Source organism: Cydia splendana, chromosome 3, assembly GCF_910591565.1.
Source record: "Cydia splendana chromosome 3, ilCydSple1.2, whole genome shotgun sequence".
Taxonomy (NCBI): domain Eukaryota; kingdom Metazoa; phylum Arthropoda; class Insecta; order Lepidoptera; family Tortricidae; genus Cydia; species Cydia splendana.
In genome coordinates this window covers 3,223,034-3,244,534 of record NC_085962.1, presented here as the reverse complement: position 1 = coordinate 3,244,534, position 21,501 = coordinate 3,223,034, and the positions used below count along the sequence as shown (strand labels likewise).

Here is a 21,501-nt window from a genome sequence, read left to right as displayed (position 1 = left end):
AGTGACAAATCGCTTACTATGAACTAAAAATCCTATTTTTATGAAATCATGACCGGTTATACTGACACATTTGCAGCATACGGTGGTTTTCGTGGCCGTCCCCGCGTCTATCCCTGGGAGGACGTTTGGTGCGTGCGTGGCGTTTAAGTTGTTAGTTTGATTCTCGGTGAAAGTTGATAATTGGTACAAGGTTAACAAACCTCATCTCTCACACAGGAAATTGAGACTAATTTGGAAATTTAACAAAAATAAGAATTTAATCAACTATACTTTATTTTGACATCCGCTTAGTTTGTCACTTCCCTTCGATGTCATTATAAGCGGATTCTACTGTACATCGAACTCCTTAGGGAGTTATAGCTTCTTTTTCACAATACATAACTCTCGCGGGAACAATATAGGCATTTATTTGCCCTTCAGTACACCTGCATGAAATAAGATATTTTTCGAGCAAGTGTGATGAAAGAATATTTTCCATAATGTCAATATCCAGAGAGGGAAATGGGGACTACGTTTGTATGCGACCCGTCCCGGCTTTGCACGGGTAACCCTAACAAATTATAGACATCGGTTACACGCTAATTCTGGCGTCAGTTCAGTCATAAGTCTTATTCGAGTTTTGACTGATGCCAGAATGAGGGAAAATGGACACGGTTACACGATCAGTCCAGACTGACAACAGACTGATAAAATTACGACACAGTCGCCGTTTGGACACAGAACGCAACACAGTCATTTAGCCTTGTCTGATATGGTGACTGACGCGAGAATGACACAAACAGGTTACACGATCAGTCCTATCAGTTTTCTGTCATTCAAAATGGACTGACGAATATTATCTAAAATATTAAATTTTCATCAGTCCAGACCATCAGTCCATCAGTCGCGAGTGTTACACGATAATTCTCTCGTCGTTCTGACCAGAATGATGGACTGAACTGACGCCAGAATTAGCGTGTAACCGATGTCATACACTTAAACCTCCCTCAAGAATCACTCTATTGATAGGTGAAAGCCGCGTGAAAATCCGTTCAGTAGTTTTTGAGTTTATCGCGAACATACAAACAGACAGACGCCGCGGGGGACCTTCTTTTATAAGATGTAAGTGATCGGATCCCTTTGTTTGACATAATTATTGAATGTAATGATTGTCAGATTATCGTTAGTCATAACCAGAGATATATATAACTCCGTATAAGATAAATAAAGTCTAAGAAAAAAACGTGCCTCGGAAATCAAGAAAAAGTCATTCTCGAATAGATGGTGCCATACCTTTGGCCTATTCTCGGCTAGATGGCGTTGACGACACCGTTTGATATTTATTTAACAATTTTAACAAATATCAGTGAAAGAACATGGGTCAGTATGGAACAATAAAAATTAAAAATAATTTATCCGTAAACATTTTTTTACATTTATTACATTTTCAATTTTATTTTAAGTTTAAATCGTGTGTCGATAGATGGCAGAACATGTACCGTGACTACAAAATTTACTTTGGAAATAGCCCTCTATACTATCTATTCTCTTTGGTCATAACACATAAACAGTTAACTTTTCAGGATTATCGTAAGGTTATCCTATAGATAGGTTAGGTTAGGTTTGTTTTATGGCAATCCTGAAAAGTTACGTCTTTCTGAGAAAAACTAATTTATAACTAACGAAAATGTGGAGAAACCATACATTATGACTTAAAACTTTATGGGAAACAATAGAGACCCTGTAGTGATACTGACTATTATATTAATATCAATGCCCTTGGTTCTCATGGATTATAGGATTTCTTCATTTCCATTTGTAGTCGATTCACAATGGTTGCGTGACATTTTCATTTATACTCAAACGAGCAGACCAATTGCCTGATGGTAAGTTATTACCGTTGTCCATGGGCACAGACGGGTTGCAACTGCGTTGCCGGCGTTTGGGATAGGAGTAAGTACGCTCTTTTCTTGGTTTGAAGATATCGAAACTAATTATACATTCATCACTACCTTATAAAACAAAGTCACCGCCGTCGCGTCTGTCTGTTTGTGTGTATGTATGTTCGCGATAAACTCAAAAACTACTGATTTTCATCCGGTTTTCACCTATCAATAGAGTGATTTTTAAGGAAGGTTTAGGTGTATAATTTGTTAAGGTTTTGTGTAACCCGTGCGAAGCCGGGACGGGTCGTTTTTATTACACACATTTTCGTAATGATAATTTGTATTTATACCAAGTTTCTTGTTCCGAGTTGAAGTCATTATTAGGTATAATTCCCCTACAAGCAAGCGAAATCACATTAACTGTCATGGCATTATCATAATTAGTCATTTAATTGACCATTTACGTTGCCCGCGGTGCTCCCCCGCCGCTAAGGGTGACGTCACCAATGAGGAAGAAATAATGACCTTACCTTGGTCAGTGGGGAGATTGCTCCGAGCAATTATTAGGGTTGGCACAACTTGACGTCCCTTTGCGTGCACGACCACAGATATGATAATTACTTGAATTTTGACCGCATTAAATAGTCGAAAGGGATAGAGCCATTAGTTACAAAGGGATATCATGATTCGACCGTGAATCGCTGTCAAACTTCGGTTTTGTAGGAAGTGTCCTGTCTGTACGGTAGTACTATTACTTATGAAATGAAATGAAAATCTTTATTTCAGGCAACTAATGGCCCATATTACATAAATAAAATAAAATAAATAAAATAAGCCTTTATTGCTGTGTAATATAATAATAATAATATAGGCCTATGATTCGGTGCCTCATTCATGGCTGGGGAGGGTCTTAGAGCTGTACAAAGTTGATGCAGCTTTGAGAGCCTTCCTAAGCGCGTGTATGGGGCAGTGGACCACAGTCCTTCGTCAACCAGGAGGCGGGGATGACCGACCTGGCCCACAGGATTTTATAAGGATTGAACGAGGAATATTTCAGGGCGACAGTCTGAGTCCGCTATGGTTCTGCCTAGCTCTGAATCCCCTCAGCACCCTGCTGAAGGATTTGGGACTAGGTTGCCGGCTTCGGAGAGAGGGTGAAGTTATTTCTCACCTTCTGTACATGGATGACCTCAAATTATTTGCATCAAATACCCAAGGCTTGTTGGAGCTACTGAAAACCACCGAAGTCTTCAGTAGTGCCATCAACATGGAGTTTGGTGTCGATAAATGTGCGGTTATGCATGTACAGCGGGGGAAGGTTGTAAATTCAACAAATTTACAACTTTCTGAGACAATGTCTTTCAGGTCTATCTCTGAATCAGAGACCTATAAATACCTTGGTATGTCACAGTCGTTGGGTATTGAGGACGAGGGTATTAGACGGTCGGTGAAGGAGCGCTTTTTCAGTCGGCTCACAAAAGTCCTTAACAGTCTTTTGTCAGGAGGCAACAAAGTGCGCGCCTTCAACGCCTGGGTAATGCCTCTTCTCACATACTCCTTTGGCATACTAAGGTGGACTCAGACCGAGCTGGACGCCCTGGATCGGAGGGTCCGATCACTGCTCACCACACATCGCATGCTACACCCACGCTCGTCAGTTATGAGATTGTACATCCCACGGAAGTGTGGAGGCCGAGGCTTCCTAAACGCCAAGGATCTCCACAACCGCGAGGTGTACAATCTCAGGAATTATTTCCTTAACAACGAGTGTGGGATGCATCGTGATGTGGTGGCAGTAGACAGGAACCTCACGCCGCTCTCCTTGGCAAACGAGAACTGGCGCAAACCTGTGGTACTAAGTACTGCGGATCGCAAGGCGGCATGGGAGAGTAAGGCGCTACACGGGCGGTTCTACAAGGCCCTCACGGGACCCGATGTGGACCTGCTCGCGTCGGTGAACTGGTTACGATTCGGGGACCTCTTCGGAGAAACCGAGGGTTTTGCCTGTGCAATTGCGGACGAAGTGATGATGACGAACAACTATCGGAAATATATCCTGAAGGACGGTACGGTCGACATTTGTCGGGCATGCCGCCGTCCCGGAGAGTCACTCAGGCATATCATTTCCGGTTGTTCTCATCTTGCTAACGGTGAGTACTTGCACAGACATAATCTCGTAGCCAGGATTATTCACCAGCAACTTGCTCTTCTATACGGCCTTGTGGACCGCGAAGTACCGTACTACAAGTACTTACCTGCGCCTGTTCTCGAGAATGGTCGTGCCACGCTCTATTGGGATCGATCTATCATCACTGACAGGACTATTGTCGCCAATAAGCCTGACATCGTGCTGATAGACCGATCGCAGCGCCGGGTCGTGCTCGCCGACGTCACCATCCCCCATGATGAGAATCTCGTGAAGGCCGAGAAGGACAAGTCCAGCAAGTACCTAGACTTAGCTCATGAGATTACCGCCATGTGGGATGTTGACTCGACGATCATTGTTCCGATAGTCGTGTCAGCGAACGGTCTCATAGCGAAGAGTCTCGACCAACACCTAGAGAGACTCTCGCTGGGTGGTTGGATCAAGGGTCAGATGCAGAAGGCGGTAATTTTGGACACGGCGCGTATAGTACGTCGGTTCCTCACTCTGCGGCCCTGACCACCGGCAGCTTGGGCCCTGCCCCGCTGCCGGCGGCACTCTAGGTTAGGTTTTTTTATAATGTGTTTATATGTATTTTTTATTGTTTTGTAAGTGTTTTTATATTTTACTTTTATATTCATATTATAAAAATACCTAACTTAAGACGAAAAATAAATAAAGAGAATATAAGTATTAAGTTGCACTATGTTTTTTTTATACTACACTATATATTATATATCTAATTCCTTAACTAAGTGAATCGGCAACCGGTTTTCGCTTCTTCCTTTTTACAGCTTGTCTTTCGACATAGGCCTCCTCTAAACCTTTCCATTTAATCCTGTCTTTTGCAGCTCGTCTCCATGTAGGGCCAGCTATCTTTCTTATGTCGTCTTCCCATGTCGTATTATTTTTGTCCACTTTTCTGTTCTTTCCCTTAACATATGCCCTGTCCATCTCCATTTTAATCGTTTGTAAACATATTGGATGTTTTTGAATTTAGTTTTATTCTTTATAATTTGTAGACTAATCTTATCTCTGCGTTTTACTCCTAGAACACTTCTCTCCATTCCGTTTTGACACACTTTTATTTTATTTAGTTGTTGTTCGGTCAGTGCCCATGTTTGACATCCATACGATAAGCATGGGAGGATACACGTATCAAATACCTTCCTTTTCTCTTTGATGGGCATGTCTTTGTCCTTCATAATTTCGCTCAAAGACCAGAATCGTTTCCAGCAATTTGTAATCCTTCTGTTTATTTCTTTTTGCATCGTATCTTCTGGGGCTATTAGTTGACCTAGATATATGTATTCATTCACATACTGTATTTGTCCATTATTTACTTTAATATCTACTCTAGTTGAGTTTGTCATCACCTTTGTTTTGGAGGTGTTCATTGAGAGACCTACCTTGGCACTTTCATCAGATAGCTGTTGTAACATTTCTTCTAAGTTACTTGGATCTTCAGAAAACAGGACGATATCGTCTGCGAAACGTAGGTGGTTAAGTTTTTCGCCGTATATGTTGATTCCATTTCGATCCCATTCCAAGTTTCTAAAGACCATCTCTAATACCGCGGAGAATAATTTCGGTGAGATTGGGTCGCCCTGTCTGACTCCTCTTTCGAGTGGAAATTCTTCCCCTGTTCTTTCCAGCTTAACTTGGGCCGTACTGTTCGAGTAAATGTTTTTGAGTAATCTAATGTATTTGGGCTCTACTCCCTGTATTGTTAACGCTTTCCAGATGCTATCATGATATATGGTATCGAATGCTTTATTAAAATCCACGAATCCTAAGTAATAGACTTTATTATATTCCCTGTATTTTTGGATCACTTGTCTTAGGACGTGGATGTGGTCTATCGTGGAGAATTTGCTTCGAAAGCCCGCCTGTTCTTTGGGTTGATTTTCTTCGAGTTTGACCGTGATACGTGATAGTATTATCTTTGAAAATACCTTATAAATGTTTGCCATTAGACTTATTGGTCTATAGTTACTCATGTCTCCCTTGTCTCCTTTTTTATGTATTAGTATTATAGTTGATTTCATCCAATCTTTGGGTATGCTTTCGGTTGTTAGGATATCGTTGAATATTTCTGTTAGTCTTGGTCCAATCACTGGTAACGTGTGTTTTAGTAACTCGTTTGTTATTTGGTCTGAGCCTGGTGCTTTATCTTGTTTTTGTGTGTTGATTGCTCTTATTGTTTCTTCCTGTAGTATATTTGGTACTGGTTCGGTGTCTGCGAATATTTCCATTTGGGTTTCTTCCGGTAGTGTTGTTTGTTTTTGGTAAAGTATTCTGTAATAGTCTGTGGCAATTTCTAGTATATCTTCTCTTTTGCTTGTACACTTTCCTTGTATGCTTTTGATCTTTGGCATCCACGTTTTCTTTTTATCAAGTCGTTTTAATGCTTTCCTTAGTCCTCCAGTTTTTTCAATGGATGTTTTGATAAGGTTCAGTCGTTTATTTTTTCTATCTTGTCTTATATGCATGAGTATCTGTTTGCTTATTTCTGATATCTTTTCGCGAGTTTGCTTGTTTTTACCTTCTTTTAAGAGTTCTTTCCTCTTTATAATCAATTGTTTAGTTTCTGGAGATAGTATATTTTCTGTTTGTTTGTTTTGATTATTTGTATTAACAATTTGCGTTTTGAGTATATCCAGTAGATTGTCGTATCGTTCTTGGGTCGTCTTGTAGTTTACGGTCGCATGTCTGTTTATTGTAGTATTCAAATTTTCAAGAAGTGACTCCTTATTTCCAGTTAACACCAAGGCAGTTTTATACTTATTCTGAAATTGTCTTCTTTTTGGTTTCAGCTTCGTTGACAGTGATGCTCTTACCATTTTGTGATCTGTATGGAAGTTAAGTTGTTGTACTGTATGTAAGTCTTTGAAAATTTTTCGGTTGTTGGTCAGAATAAAATCAATCTCGTTTTTATATTTACCATTGGGTGATGTCCACGTCCATTTTTTTGTCTTCTTTTTCTTGAAGAAACTGTTTAAAATACTAAGTTTATTTTCTAATGCAAAATTGACTAGTCTTTCTCCGTTACTACTTCTTTGGCCATATCCATGTTTTCCTATTATTTGTTCTTCCCCTTCATTGCAAACCCCTATTCGACCATTGAAGTCTCCCATCACAATTAGGTTTTTATACGAGTCTTGAACGGTTGCTTGTAAATCTTCGTAAAATTTGTCCGTCTTCGTGTTGTGATCTGAGTTTTCAGATTCAGTTGGGGAATACGCTTGAATGATGGTCCACATCTCTTCTCTATGGTTATGTGTTGGAAGTTTAATGTTGAGGAGTGCTATTCTCTCATTGATTCCCCTTATTTCTTCTATTTTGTTTGCCCAGTGACTCTTGATCAGGAAACCGACACCAAACTGTCCCTTGGTTTCTCCAATGTAGTGCATTATATACTTTCCTTTGTCTTCAATTTCTTCTCCGTACCGTCTCATTTCGCTGATTCCGATTATGTCCCATTTCATATTTTCTATGGCCAGTTCTAGCTCCATTAGTTTTTCTGGGGTCCGGAGTGTTCGCGTGTTCAGAGTCGCTATATATATGTCCGTGTTTGTTCCTTTTAGTTTACTTGCTTCTTCTTCTTCTTCTTCTTCGTTTGTTCCGTTTAGAGGGTCGCGGTCATTATCTCCCACGAGGACCAGTCGGCTTGGGAGAGTTCTTCGGTTACCGTAGTTTAATTGTTTTTTTGATTGAGTCTGTTCGAGTGAGCTCCCGTTTTTTGTAATTATGTTATGATTATTAGTTTTTGGTACTTTATTGGGCTGAGAGTGTGGCACTCTGTTCTCTCCAGAAGTTGTACTAAAATTACTTGGGGGGGTCTTGGGTGGGGAAGATGGAACCCGTTTTCTTTTATCATTGTTCTCTTTCTTTTCACGTTTCTCCTTCACAATAAGTTTATCATTTTTAATGATGGCGTACTTGCCAGATTCTCTGGCTTCTAACATTTTTGGGATTAGAGCCTTCCTTTTTTCGAGGGTCTCTTTTGGGAAGTCCTCAGTTACACTTATATTCTTAGGGAAATTCTTTCTGTTTTTGAGGAGTTCCATTTTTCTCCAGCCAAGGGTGAGTACTAATTTTATTGGCCTGATTCTTTTTTCTTCCTTTTTCCCAATTCTTTGCACTTCACTGATCTCCCACCTATCCCAATCGTTGGACTTTATCGAGTTCTTATTGATATCATTCAGAATTTCCAAAACTATGTCCATAAGTTCTATATTTTCGTTTTCCTCTTCTTTTACACCAAAGAGTATTAGGTTATTTTTTCTGACATCAATTTCTAATCGCTTCACTGTAGATTTTAATTTTACTATTTCTGTTTTCATTTCTGCATTTTCTTGAATGATAGGTTTTAGTTTTTCATCAAATGCTAAGGAAAGGGATGTGTGGACTGACTCGGTAATAATAGTGGTCTGCTTTTCTAGCTCGCCCTTCAGTCTATTCCAAAGTAAATCAAACTGCCCCTCCATTATATATTTTTACCACCAAAGGCGGGTAACTTTTCTACTCTGGCCACACTGGATGTCAACGACTGTAAAATATTACATAAATACCTTAAACTAGCATACAACATATTATATAAAAATATATTTTAAAACAAAACTTTAAAAAACTAAACAAACACTACATATCATATTATGGCTGCGATGCATTACGCAACCCCGCAGTGTCAGGGAGGAGGGAGGGAGGGACTTATTCTGTGCCTTGACTCACGAGATTGCCGCCATGTGGGATGTTGGCTCGACGATCATGTTCCTATCATCGTATCGTATTGCGAACGGTCACATAGCGAAGAGTCTCGACCAACACCTAGTGAGACTCCCGCTGGGTGGTTGGATCAAGGGTCTGATACAGAAGGCGGTAATTTTGGACACGGCGCGTATAGTACGTCGGTTCCTCTCTCTGCGGGCCTGACCACCAGCAGCCTGGGCCTTGCCCTGCTGCTGGCGGCCCTAGGTTAGGTTTTTTATAATGTATTTAAATATTTATTGTAAGTGTTTTATATTGTACTTACTTTTATACTCACATATATGTTGCGTTGTTTAATCACAGAGTTCCAATGGCCACCTCCTGTCTCCATCATCAGATCAGCTCGGTGGTACCATAATATTGAAGAAAGAAGAGAAGAAGAAGAAGATTTTCAGCTTCATTGGAAACCAAGAAATGGATCTTTTTACTTGCAAGTTTAGATTACAGACAGACAAATGTAAAAATTGACAAAAAAGATTGTCTTCACGAACATTTAAGTTTAAGTAATCGTGGGTCCATCAAATCCTAGCGGATTGGGTAGCCCCAAAAGTTGTCTGGAAGATATCGTTCCGCAGCTGACTGTACAGAGCTGAATGGGGTTTAAGTAAACCTGTTGACTTCCTGACAAGCTATCATAGACAATCCGTGCCGAGTGGCGTTCAAAACAAGATGGCAGCTCGAAACTAGGTCGAGACCGTCGAGAGCTAGAGACAATAGCAGAGGGGTGCTATTACGATTTCTTACAGAGGACAGGGTAGTCGAACGAGCAGGGAAACATAAGGCCCACCGTCAAGGGCCTGGAGGCCTACCGCGAACCACGTTCGACGTTGCCTCCCTGTCACACTTACGTACAAATTTACAAGTGCGAGAGAGATGCAACACTTCGAATGTGTTTCGCGGTAGGCCCTCTGACGCGCTTTAATAGAGAAAGATAGCCTTATAGCGATTCCTATAAGAGGTAATAGAAAAGAGTGCCATGTTTTGTCTCTATCACCGACCGAGCATTTTTTCATGGTCGGGTTATAGGCACAAGCACTCTTCCATAAGCGTGGTATTCCACCTAGAGTTAGACCAAGAATAGTCTGCAGCGATCTTCATAGCCCACGCAGTGCAAGTGTTATTTTAAACGACAAACTTCTATGAAATTAGAGTTAGACCAAGAAAATACTGCAGCGATTTTGATAGGCCACGCAGTGCAAGTGTTATTTATACGTCAAAATTTCATAGAAGTTTGACGTTTAAAATAACACTAACTTTATGACTTTTCTTGGTCTAATTCTAGTAGCAATTAAATAAAATGGAACTAAAAAATGTCCATACTAAAATGTTGCCATGGTACTGACGTACCAAAAACGTTACAGTTACATGTTACGTAGGAAGTGGCGCCCTCAATAATTTTCTACAATTTCTTGTCGGACTGTATAGTACCAAATAGTACATATGGGTGTATGATAATCGTATGATTATCATCTTGGCTAGCCCTCCATGGTTCACCCAAAGATATAGTTTGTCAAAGGACTGTCTCATTTCAATCACAGACAGAGAGAATCATACTATCTTTGTCTTACATTAGTACCCAAAAGGATGAGTAGGTATAGTTTTCCTGGTTCTTACTGACTGACAAATTGGTTTGACCAACTCTAACTAACTCGGTAACCCTCAAGAATAACGACCAAGCTGTTGCCAACAGTGCCAGAAGTTTTTGGCAAAACGAAATTTATTAGTTGAATATTGTCTCGGGTGTTTTAGTACCGAAGCAACATCGTAAAAGGGACCTTAGGGAAAATCTGGGGAAATTCCGCCTTGTTAACTTGTTGGGTAAAACAGCAAAGTTTTATCGCCAAAATTACACTTTGCTTTGTGTTTATTTATTTAAGCCGTTTGTTTTACATAAATTGAGCGCCTGATAAAAACAACGTAGCAATTTGAATTTGTAATGTCCTCAATCTGTCCTCTACAGATTCGGTGACACGGTAAAACAAGAAAGCGATTGTAAAATTTTAACTTGTGACTTATGCTTTCAGCCTCTTGTTTCAGAGTAGGTTAAAAGTGAAGGTCTGTCCAGATGGGAATCATTTTTCGCCCATCTGATTAAATTGTCCGATCAAATCAGGCCGTGCGTCTGCAAACGCCAATATGGCCACTTTCACCAGTTTTTAATTTATGGTGATATTTGTACGCTCTAAATTAAAAAAAATGCCCCCATCGAGAATAATAGCGTCACAAATTGGTATTCTTGCGTCCGCACCCCATTTTATCGGTAATATCGGTCATAATCGGCGGTCGAATTCGGCGAGCCAAATTGGCGTTTGAGTCCGCACGGCCTGATTTAATCGGACAATTTAATCAGATTGGCGTAAAATCGTACCCGTCTGGACAGGCCTTGAAGCCTCCGCCACGTTTTTAAAAGCTCTAACAGACGTGCATACCGGACTGCGACTTTGGTCCGGTTTGAGGTCTGTTCGATCGAGTGGAAGGTGGTCCGCCGCACGTCTGTTAAGGACGCAGCTATAAGACAAGATCAGTGAGAGCAAGAAAAATATGTGTATCTACTGACCGAACCCAGGTCGCGGTTCGGTACGCCCTTGTATTACAGCTTTAGACTGGCCGCAGACGCACGGAATTTTCCGCACAGAATCGGAATGACATGTGCAAGCGAGACAGCGCTTCGGACCGAACGTTAAGGCCCCTGTACACAATGGACCAGCGTGGGCCAGACTGGGGGACGCATTTATGCGTTAGAGAGCAAGTGATATTGCTATCTCATTCTACCGCATGGTTGCCTCCCTTGGACTGGCCGGCGCTGGCCCATTGTGTACAGGGGTCTTTAGGTATTTTTCCCGTTCAGAAAACTACAGAACGTGTGCTGGTCAAACATTTAGTATGAAAATTGTGCATTCAGGTTTCCGAATCTGTATTCCCAGTTCAGATTCCTCATCAGGAAACCGTGCATCGGCCAGCTTATATGGAAAAATTTGTATTAGTTACGGATTATTTATTATAGTTGGTCAAACCAATTTGTCAGTCAGGAAAACTATACTCATCCTTTTCTTTTGGGTGCTAGTACTAGTATTTTAAGACAAAGATATTATGATTCTCTCTGTCTATGATTGATTTTTTTTTTTTCGTCCATCAGGACAGGCTAAAGCTCTAAGCCATACTGCCTAGTCATAAGTAGATTTTTTGTCTTTTCAGTAAGTTCAATCCGGTAAACGTCTTCAGTAAATACTATTCATATTAGGTTAATTCCGATAGTAATGTCTTCAGTAGTCTTCATTTTCAAAATACTTTAAGTAAAAGCGTCTCTTCCAGTTATTTGGTCATATCCATTCTCATTCAGTTTCATTAAAATCTTGTTCGATAATTGAATTTTAAGGATCTTGTAAGGCGATAGCTGGACGTTACACGGGCCTGCGTGAGCTACCCAGCGTTGACGCCAGAATGGTGGTTAAACGCGTTTCGTGATCAATTTTTCGTTATCTGCACACTTCCACATTAATTTACTGCATAATACGCTATCAATATTACACTTTAAACAACATTAATGAGCAAAAACAAAGAAATGAATCGCGAAGCGACACGACCAATTTGGCGGCCGATGAATAACCTCTGTATATGATTGAAATGAGACAGTCCTTTGACAAACTATAAAGCGGTATCCAGACGAGATGATCAAATCGACCGATTTGATCAGAAATTAAATTGGAGTAAATCTCCAATTTAATCACCAATTTTAGATTTATGGTGATATTAGAGCCCTCTAAATTGAAAAAATGTCCCAGAACGAAAATACTGGCGTCACAAATTGGTATTCTTGCGTCCGCACCTCATTTTATCGGTAATATCGGTAATTATCGGTGGTTGAATTCGGCGAGCCAAATTAGCGTTTGCGTCCGCACGTCCTGATTCGATCGGGCAATTTAATCAGATTGGCGAAAAATTGACTAATCTAGACTATCTGACTGACTAAACGCCTTAAGTCACCATTGAAATTGAGACTCTGAATTTCGGAAAAACAAATAGCAGTAACTAAACGCGTTTGACATTGCATGACTGCTGAGAATGTGACACTGACATTGACGTTTAAAAACTAAAATCAAAAGTATCAAAACAGCAAAACTTTCTTTTATAAAAATTATGAGCTTTACATAATAATAAAGTAATACTAGTAATACTTATCCAAGTATATTTCTTAAAAATGTCAGCGAAAACCGAGGAGGCAGCGCCTCGCGACTGTTTGGGCTGCAGAATTTTCGGAGCCGTGGGTCTGATTGGCATTGGAGGTTATCTTGCAAATTTAGCGTTTAAAAACAAGACTCTGCCTGGGAGAATACTGGTTTCTACTTTTTCCCTCAGTAAGTAACTCGTTTGTATTGTAAAAGTTATTTTTAAACGCTGTAAGAAAGCAAAATTTACAAAAGTAGTACTTATTGCATCACTTGCTCCAAACATCTTTTAAAATAAATATCAGGGGACATCTTACACAGATCTAGCCCCAAACCAAGCAAAGCTTGTACTATGACTATATACATACTTATATACATAGAAAACACCCATGACTCAGGAACAAATATTTGTGTTTATCACTCTTAATTTTTACATTCAAAATTCACACAGTACCACATTTCTTAGTACTGTAAGCAACTAAGCAGTGTAATGTATAAATATTTGGACTAAATTTAAGTCTACTTACACTTCAACACAACAAAAGTTAAGTAAAGCCGCAAGCTAAAAATTTACCATTTCCATGAAGAAAATTGCATCACCCATGTTATGTTATCATTGATGAATGTCTGACAGAGTAAGACATAAGCTGAAATAGTTATCATAATTGTATTATATTAGGTCATTACCTATGAAATTGGCGTTTTGTCCGGAGAATTTCAACGAAACACGAATTTCCATACAATTAATTTTGCGGATATTTTTTTGATGGCTAATTCAAACCAAACAAAATTTTTCCAGTAATTTTTGACACCTTTAAGGTATGTTTTCAATATCACCATTTCTTGAAAATTGGTACCATTAGAAAAATATAAGTAATTTTAATACTCGAACCGACAGCACATGAAAAGACCTATTTTCAAGGCTTAATTCTGAACACTTAACAATAAAAAATAACAATTAATTGTATGTAAAATCGTTGTTTATTGAGTGCACTGTAGTTTTATTGTAATTGTGTATGTACTTTTGTAAAAAAAAAAAAACTAGGATCAGACTTATATCTATGAACAAAAACGCCAATTTCATAGGTAAGGACCTAATACTAACAAAGAAAAAAAGTGAAGAAGCATTGGCCGAGGCCGGATTTTCTTCAGTAGGTATATGACATCTAATTTACTTTATAATCTACTAGACATAGTGAGCCTACTTGAAAAAATTACAAATTAAAATATCTGATAAAATAACCTGATTTTTTTCCAAAGTTACTTACTTTTGACCTATTTGATGCATTTGATAAAATAGTACTTAATGTCCCTTGAATTGACATTGACACAAATAATTTCAATAGTTATCGTTAGGCATCGGGAGTATTTTTCGCACGGTAAGACTAAAGTGAGCTATGGAGTCGTCGTTAACATTAAAATGAAAGTCATACTAATCCTTATTGATTAAGTTCTTCCGGATTGTTTTAAAATATTCTGACTACTTATATTTAATACTGCTTCCATATATGTTATTAAATTTTACATTATTAAAATATAATCAATATTTATGTACAAAGGTTATATGTCCAGGATTTTGGATGTACTAGCAAAGTAAGGAATAATTTATTGTTTGTTACAGCATTTGTGAGTCTCGGCATAGCGAGATATAAACAGACTTTCCCATTTGAGAAGAGATCATTAGAGGCGGTACAATGGAAATCATAAAACTTTACCACTTTATTGTTATTTAGTCTTTATTAATTTAAGTTTAAATAAAATTGTAGATTTAAAACGCAGTCTCACTCTCTCATTAAGCAAAATGTGAGACGCAATACACATTGGACAAAGGTATTGGACAGATGGAATACCACCCTTAAATCGGTAGGACAGTTAATTTTTCTTTAAAGTATGACTATAACTGCTATAACTATAATATCTGTTTCAACTTCAACCTATTAAAGGTTGTTGGGTAAATTCCCTTTGCTAGTGGTATTATAATGTAGTAAACAATCCCATGCCATCGTATTTTCTCGGAAACTGTCATGTTACTTCAGTTAACCTCAGTACTTTTTGTACTGAGACCGACTGAAATAGAATAGCATAACACGTTCGTGCATTTCCATTAAAATAACATGGTAAAGGATTATTCACTACATTTGTATGCATGACACTAACAAATAGTCAATCTAAATGAATACATAAAAGAATGTACGCCAAAATGTATTAAGCAATATTTAACTATCACGCCATCTGTGAACGACTGCTGAATTTTCTGGGTTTATGACATACCTACCTATTCCACAGGCATCATTATGCCAGAAAATTCAACAGTTATTAACAGATGGCGTGATAATAACAAGTGTTTTATCTAAATTTTTGGTGGGTTCCGCGTCGTATTAGTTCACAGCGGAACGTGTAGATGGCGTTAATAGTTTATATTATCGAGATCATTCTAAAAACCCCAAACAACACACAATAGTTGCGTTGTTTCATCACAGTTGATCACAGAGTTCCTATGCCCACCTCCTGTAGGGTAGGTCTCCATCATCAGATCAGCTCGATTTTACATTGCATTGTCACCCGATTTACATAAGTATTATCATATGTACCTACTTACTTACCTATGCAAATATTCAGCTCAAATGTAAATCGGGAAGTGGGTCAAATCAAATTTAGCTTCCAAGATTTGACCCCCCCACACCACAGATCATCCCATACTAACATAGGTAAGGTAGGTAGGTATAGGTAGAGGGCAATATAATTCAAGTTAACTGTAAAAGCTTGAAAAGAAGTAAGAGATGTAATACTTAATGCATAATTATTTTCTATCATATTTTCACGGCAACGTACGAACGTGTCTTGCTATTTCAGTCAGTCTCGGTACAAAAAGTGCTGAGGTTGACTGAAGTAGCATGACAAATACGAACGTTTCCGAGAAAATACGATGGAAAACAATTATGCACTAGCACTACATCTGTATCAATATAATAGCAGTCAAACAAACTGTAGTTTGTCAAAGGACTCTCATTTCAAACATAGACAGAGAGAACCATACTATCTTTGTCTTACGCTAGTATTACTAGCACCCAAAAGAAAAGGACGAGTACAGTTTTTTTTGTTCTTGTTTAAAAATTTGGTTTGACCTGACCAACTATAATTCCTTTGAGGAAACTCTTCCATAGATAGTTGACCTAATTGCGTAAGGACTAGAAAGTTCGAGTTAAAATGATGATATTAGATACTTACATAATAATATAGCCTCCTGAGGGCTGAGACCCAGAAGCAATAGTTTTGTTTTTCAAATTGGAATCCTTATTTACACAATAAAAGTTCAAAATAGATTTTGGAATATGTACAAAAAATTGTACGCAGGGACTCAGGAGGTTAAAGTGGAAACTAATGGAGACAAGAGCTCTCCCGTGATAATGAGGCTAATTAAATTGCGTGCAACGCCCCTTTATTAGATCTTCAGAGCACCAGATACTCTTAAATAAGTACACTACACACACAAGCGCTACCCTACAAAATAAGTATGGAAGCGAGAACGATTATTTCACTTGCGCCCACAATTAACCTATCGTCTACCCAGGCCGGAGATCTCCGGCCAATTGTTCTTTGCCCTTATCTCCCGCTCGCCACACGCGCCGGACACCCCGTATTTGTTACGACCGAGTTTTTTTTGCACCCGAGTTGACAGGTGAAAAGCAGCTTTAATTTCATTTAAAAAAACTGCTTTTCGACAGGTTAAAATAGCCGCAGATCTCCGTCCGTAACATATACGGGTACAGAATAATTGACGGAGATCTCCGGCCGGGGTAGATATAGAGGGGTGCTTTTTTTGACAGCTTGGTAATAGACAACAAGTTAATACCGGTACTCGTGTAAATAATCCAAAATATTTACAAAAACCGGCCAAGTGCGAGTCGGACTCGCAAACGAAGGGTTCCGTACCATTATCTATAAAAACGGTCACCCATCCAAGTACTGACCCCGCCCGACGTTGCTTAACTTCGGCAAAACTTCGGTCAAAAATCACGTTTGTTGTATGGGAGCCCCACTTAAATCTTTATTTTATTCTGTTTTTAGTATTTGTTGTTATAGCGGCAACAGCAATACATCATCTGTGAAAATTTCAACTGTCTAGCTATCACGGTTCGTGAGATACAGCCTGGTGACAGACAGACGGACGGACGGACAGCGGAGTCTTAGTAATAGGGTCCCGTTTTACCCTTTGGGTACGGAACCCTAAAAATTGATCTTCAGGCCTCTGCACCTGGGCTATTTTAGTTTAAAATGGTGTAGGATTTTACATGTAGAATCACCTATATAATGCGGTGTCTATGTATGTACTCAGCTAGTCTAACTTTTGCTAACCGCAAAGCTGATTAGGTGGAAGGGACATGCCTATCCAACATATTGGAGGCTTAATGTTTTCTAGGGCAAGTAAAGAGGCTTAAGCTAAACGTAGGTAATCCGATAATTACCAGGGTGCCTAGCCAAATTGCCAATCGTTCCCTCCGTAGGGAACAAAACGGTAATTTCTCTATAAGTACGTATTACTCTTCATGCATTAGAGTAGAGGACTATTTTTAACACATTCAGGGCCAAGAACCCGATAGTCGGGTACATTGTTCCTAGCGACTACGCGCTCCATACGGCAAAGACGTGGCTTCGCGCTACGAGCGTAACCTGTAGCACTTAGTGGCAATGAATGTGTTAAACCGCCATATTGAAATCATCATTCAGTGACAATTTCAATATGGCGGTTTGTTTACATGGGTAGTTAGAATTAGACCAAGAAAAGTCTGCAGCGATTTTGATAGCCCAACGCACGCCTTATTTTAAACGTCAAACTTCTATGAAATTATGACGTATAAATAACACTTGCGCTGCGTGGGCTATCAAAATCGCTGCAGACTTTTCTTGGTCTAACAAGTTCCATAGAATGACACTTTACGTGTCAAGCTATCGAATGAAATAAATTTAGGTACACTAGGGGTTTTGAATTACAAATCAGGATATTTATTAGATATTTATGAACTAAATAAAGTACTTTAAAAAATAAACTTTATAGTTCATAAATATCTAATAAAGTAAGTATGAACTAGTTCATAAATATCTAATACCACGTCTTTATTTACGCAATCTCAAGCTAATGTTGACTGATGGCAGGATTCTCTTTATTAGATTCAGGGCGCGAGCGGAATATTTAAACGAAATACACAGGCTAATTCGAACGTACATACGCTGACAGAATGATATTTGATTCATATTATTCAGGGGCTAAATTCGACATGTACAACTGTCAGATTTCGCATCCACGTCGAATCAACAGTTGATTGCATGTTGATTCTATCAAGTGTTGATTCGATCAACTGTGGATAATATCATTTGGTACAGCTAAAACTCAACTCTGAGCTCGGGGCGGTTCGGTTTGGTTTGGGTGTCACCAAACTGTGGATTGCTAATGTTGACATTGTACGTATTCGAGAACTTATGATTTTTCATACATCAACGGGAGATCAATACGATACGTCTAACGTCGCTTGTCGAATATAGGGGTCCAGTTATAAGCCCCGTGCATGAACTATAGGGGGCAGCATAGAAGCCGTCAGATTTTTGGCGCGAGGCGTAAGCGTTAGGCGTAGCGCGTAGCCCACAAGACGGTAGACTTTGCAATGTTTGCACTTGCTTTGGCAATGTACATGTGCACAATATGTTTCCGATTCAGGCCACAAGATGGTAGACCCTCCAATGCGCACGGTCCCTATAGTGCTTTTCGCTTGTACTAGTCCACACATTTGTATTGATTGGCGCGGGCGCACGATAACTAAATAACATGATTTATATTATTATAGGTTATAGGTAATCATTCAGAACTCTTAGTGTAAATTTTCGATAGCGTGACGTGATGTACGCGTTTGCGTTAAGTCTCATAAATCATAATGGGATTTTGATGTTTCCTAAACGTCCAGCTTGGCGCGCTGTTCAATATCCCAAAATGAGGCTTGACGCGAACGCGTTTATACTTAAGTACGTGTCACGAACCGTACGTCACGCTATCGAATAAAATACCTAAATTTACACTAGGGGTTCTGAATCATATATCATGTTTTTTTAGTTATCGTGCGTTTACGCGCGCCAACACAAATGTGCGGACGAGCACGAGCCAAATGCACAATAACTAAGGGGCTATTCATAAATTACGTCATTTCAAATTTGGGTATGGGCAACGGAACCCTAGGGGTCAGAGGCTGGCCGACTTTCTGGAGAGAGGAACTCTTCATGATGAACTGCTCCAGACTGCCCTGATACCGTCGCAGCATTAACGTCAAAGCATCCACTTCCAGCAGCATCCCTCCGCCTGCCTGAACCCCCGGAGCCCGATGCACCACACCTGATTGCTAATAAGAAAGATGTGTTGGCCGCAGTTATGTCTTTCCAAAACGGCTCCGCCGGTGGCCTCGATGGCCTCTCGCCGCAACACCTAAAAGATTTGCTATGCGGTGCCACCGGTGACGCTGGCGAGCGTCTATTGGACGGTATCACCCAACTAATAAACCTCATGCTGTCTGGTAAAGTCTGCAGCGAGGTCTTAGGAATCTTATATGGCGCAAACCTCTGCGCCCTTAAAAAGAAAGACGGTGGCATAAGGCCTATCGCTGTAGGCTTTACCTTTCGGCGTATTTGTTCTAAAATTTGCTGCAAACATTTTTCCATCACTCACCAAAAAATTTCAACCTTTCCAACTTGGTTTCGGCAGCAAAGGCGGCTGCGAGGCTGCTGTTCACGCAGCGCGCGCCTTTGTCAATGACGACTCGTGCGAGTTGCTGCTGAAAGTGGACGTGAAAAACACTTTCAACTCCGTCGATAGAGGCGCCCTACTGACACAAATCCAAGATGCCACACCTCTTATCTACAAATACCTGTGGCAATGTTACCACCAATCCACAAACCTCCTCTTCAAAACCCATCGCTTGGCATCAGCAGTGGGCTGTCAGCAAGGCGACCCACTTGGACCAGCTATATTCAGCCTTGCCATCGACCCCATAATTTCAAACATAAATTCAAAATTTAATTCGTGGTACCTGGACGACGGAACTCTAGGTGGTGATTGGAGGTCTGTTCTAGATGATTTGAGAAGCCTAACCGACTCTTTTAACACAATAGGCTTAGAATTAAACTTTACAAAATGTGAACTTTTTATAAATAATCCTCTCCCCACTACCGACCTGCAAAGCATTATTTCCAATTTCAACACTTTAGCTCCTAATATCAAAATCATAGACAAAACATCTCTTAGACTCCTTGGTGCCCCTATCTTCCCGGAATCCATAGAACCTATCATTAGCGAACATCTAATTACTCACAAAGCTTATTCGGACCGCCTTCTAAAAATCAGCGCACACATGGCGTTAGTATTACTAACTTAGTAATCATTAAATTTTGTCTTTTTGTGCCCAAATTCACATACATACTTAGATGCAGCCCCGTCTGGAAATACCCTCATCTCATCGAACCCCTAGACTCCGTCCTTAAACTCACACTTTCATCAATCCTCAATATCAACCTGGACAACCGTGCCTGGACCCAGGCCTCTTTGCCAATCCGTCATGGCGGCCTGGGCATCCGGCAAGTTGTCAGCGTTGCCCTCCCAGCTTTTTTGTCCTCTTTCCACAGCACGCAAGATCTCGCCAATAAAATTTTTTGCCCTCCCGCCGACAATATCTGCATCCAAATACAGATCGAGGCCAAAAATGCTTGGACGCAAGCCTGCCCGGAAAATCCAATCCCAGCCTTCGTTCATTCCCAAAAACTTTGGGATGAGCCCCTCTGCAGAGCCACCCTAAAAGCTCTTATTGATAATGCTCAAAGCCCTGCAGAGCGCGCTCGTCTCCTAGCCGTATCGGAGCCAGAGTCGGGGCTCTGGCTCCATGCATTGCCATCCCCCAACATAGGCACCCTCCTAGAGAGAACGATCCTCGCACTCGCTACCAGTCTGCGATTGGGAGTCAAAACCAATGAGCCTCACCGCTGCCGCTGTGGCTCCATTGTTGGCGAGCTGGGCCACCACGGCTTGTCATGCCAGAGAAGCGCGGGCCGCATCTCTCGCCACGCCTCCCTGAATGATGTCATCCGGAGGGCGCTTGCTTCCGTTAGCGTGCCGGCTATCCTAGAGCCGAACGGTATCGCACGTGACGACGGCAAGCGGCCCGACGGAATGACACTTATTCCGTGGAGGCTGGGGAGGACGCTTGTATGGGACGCCACCTGCGTTGACACGCTCGCGCCGTCCCACCTACAGGCGACCTCCGTTAAGGCGGGAGCGGTGGCTACAACCGCTGCACCTCTAGCACAACTGGCCGCGACAGGCGCGAGAAGAGACAGATCGGCGCGACTTGGCGGCTTGTCGCGTGTTGGCAGCACAACTCACGCGCGAGAGCCGCGACAATCTCGCGATCAGGTGTCACTGTCAGAAAATGACAACGATCGCGACTTTGAACTAAAATCCGTAGCACAACTGCCTATTTTGAGACAAAATATTCTCTCGGCTTTATGTCAATCCGCGAGTTGA

General features: G+C 40.5%; 1 long non-coding RNA gene across 1 annotated transcript; it reads left to right on the top strand.

Moving 5' to 3' along the window:
* Window positions 1–12,873: 12,873 nt before the first annotated feature.
* LOC134806244 (uncharacterized) lies at window positions 12,874–14,719 on the top strand. Its single transcript, XR_010146490.1, has 2 exons — window positions 12,874–13,133; window positions 14,566–14,719. It is a non-coding gene; the product is annotated as an uncharacterized LOC134806244 (long non-coding RNA).
* Window positions 14,720–21,501: the final 6,782 nt, after the last annotated feature.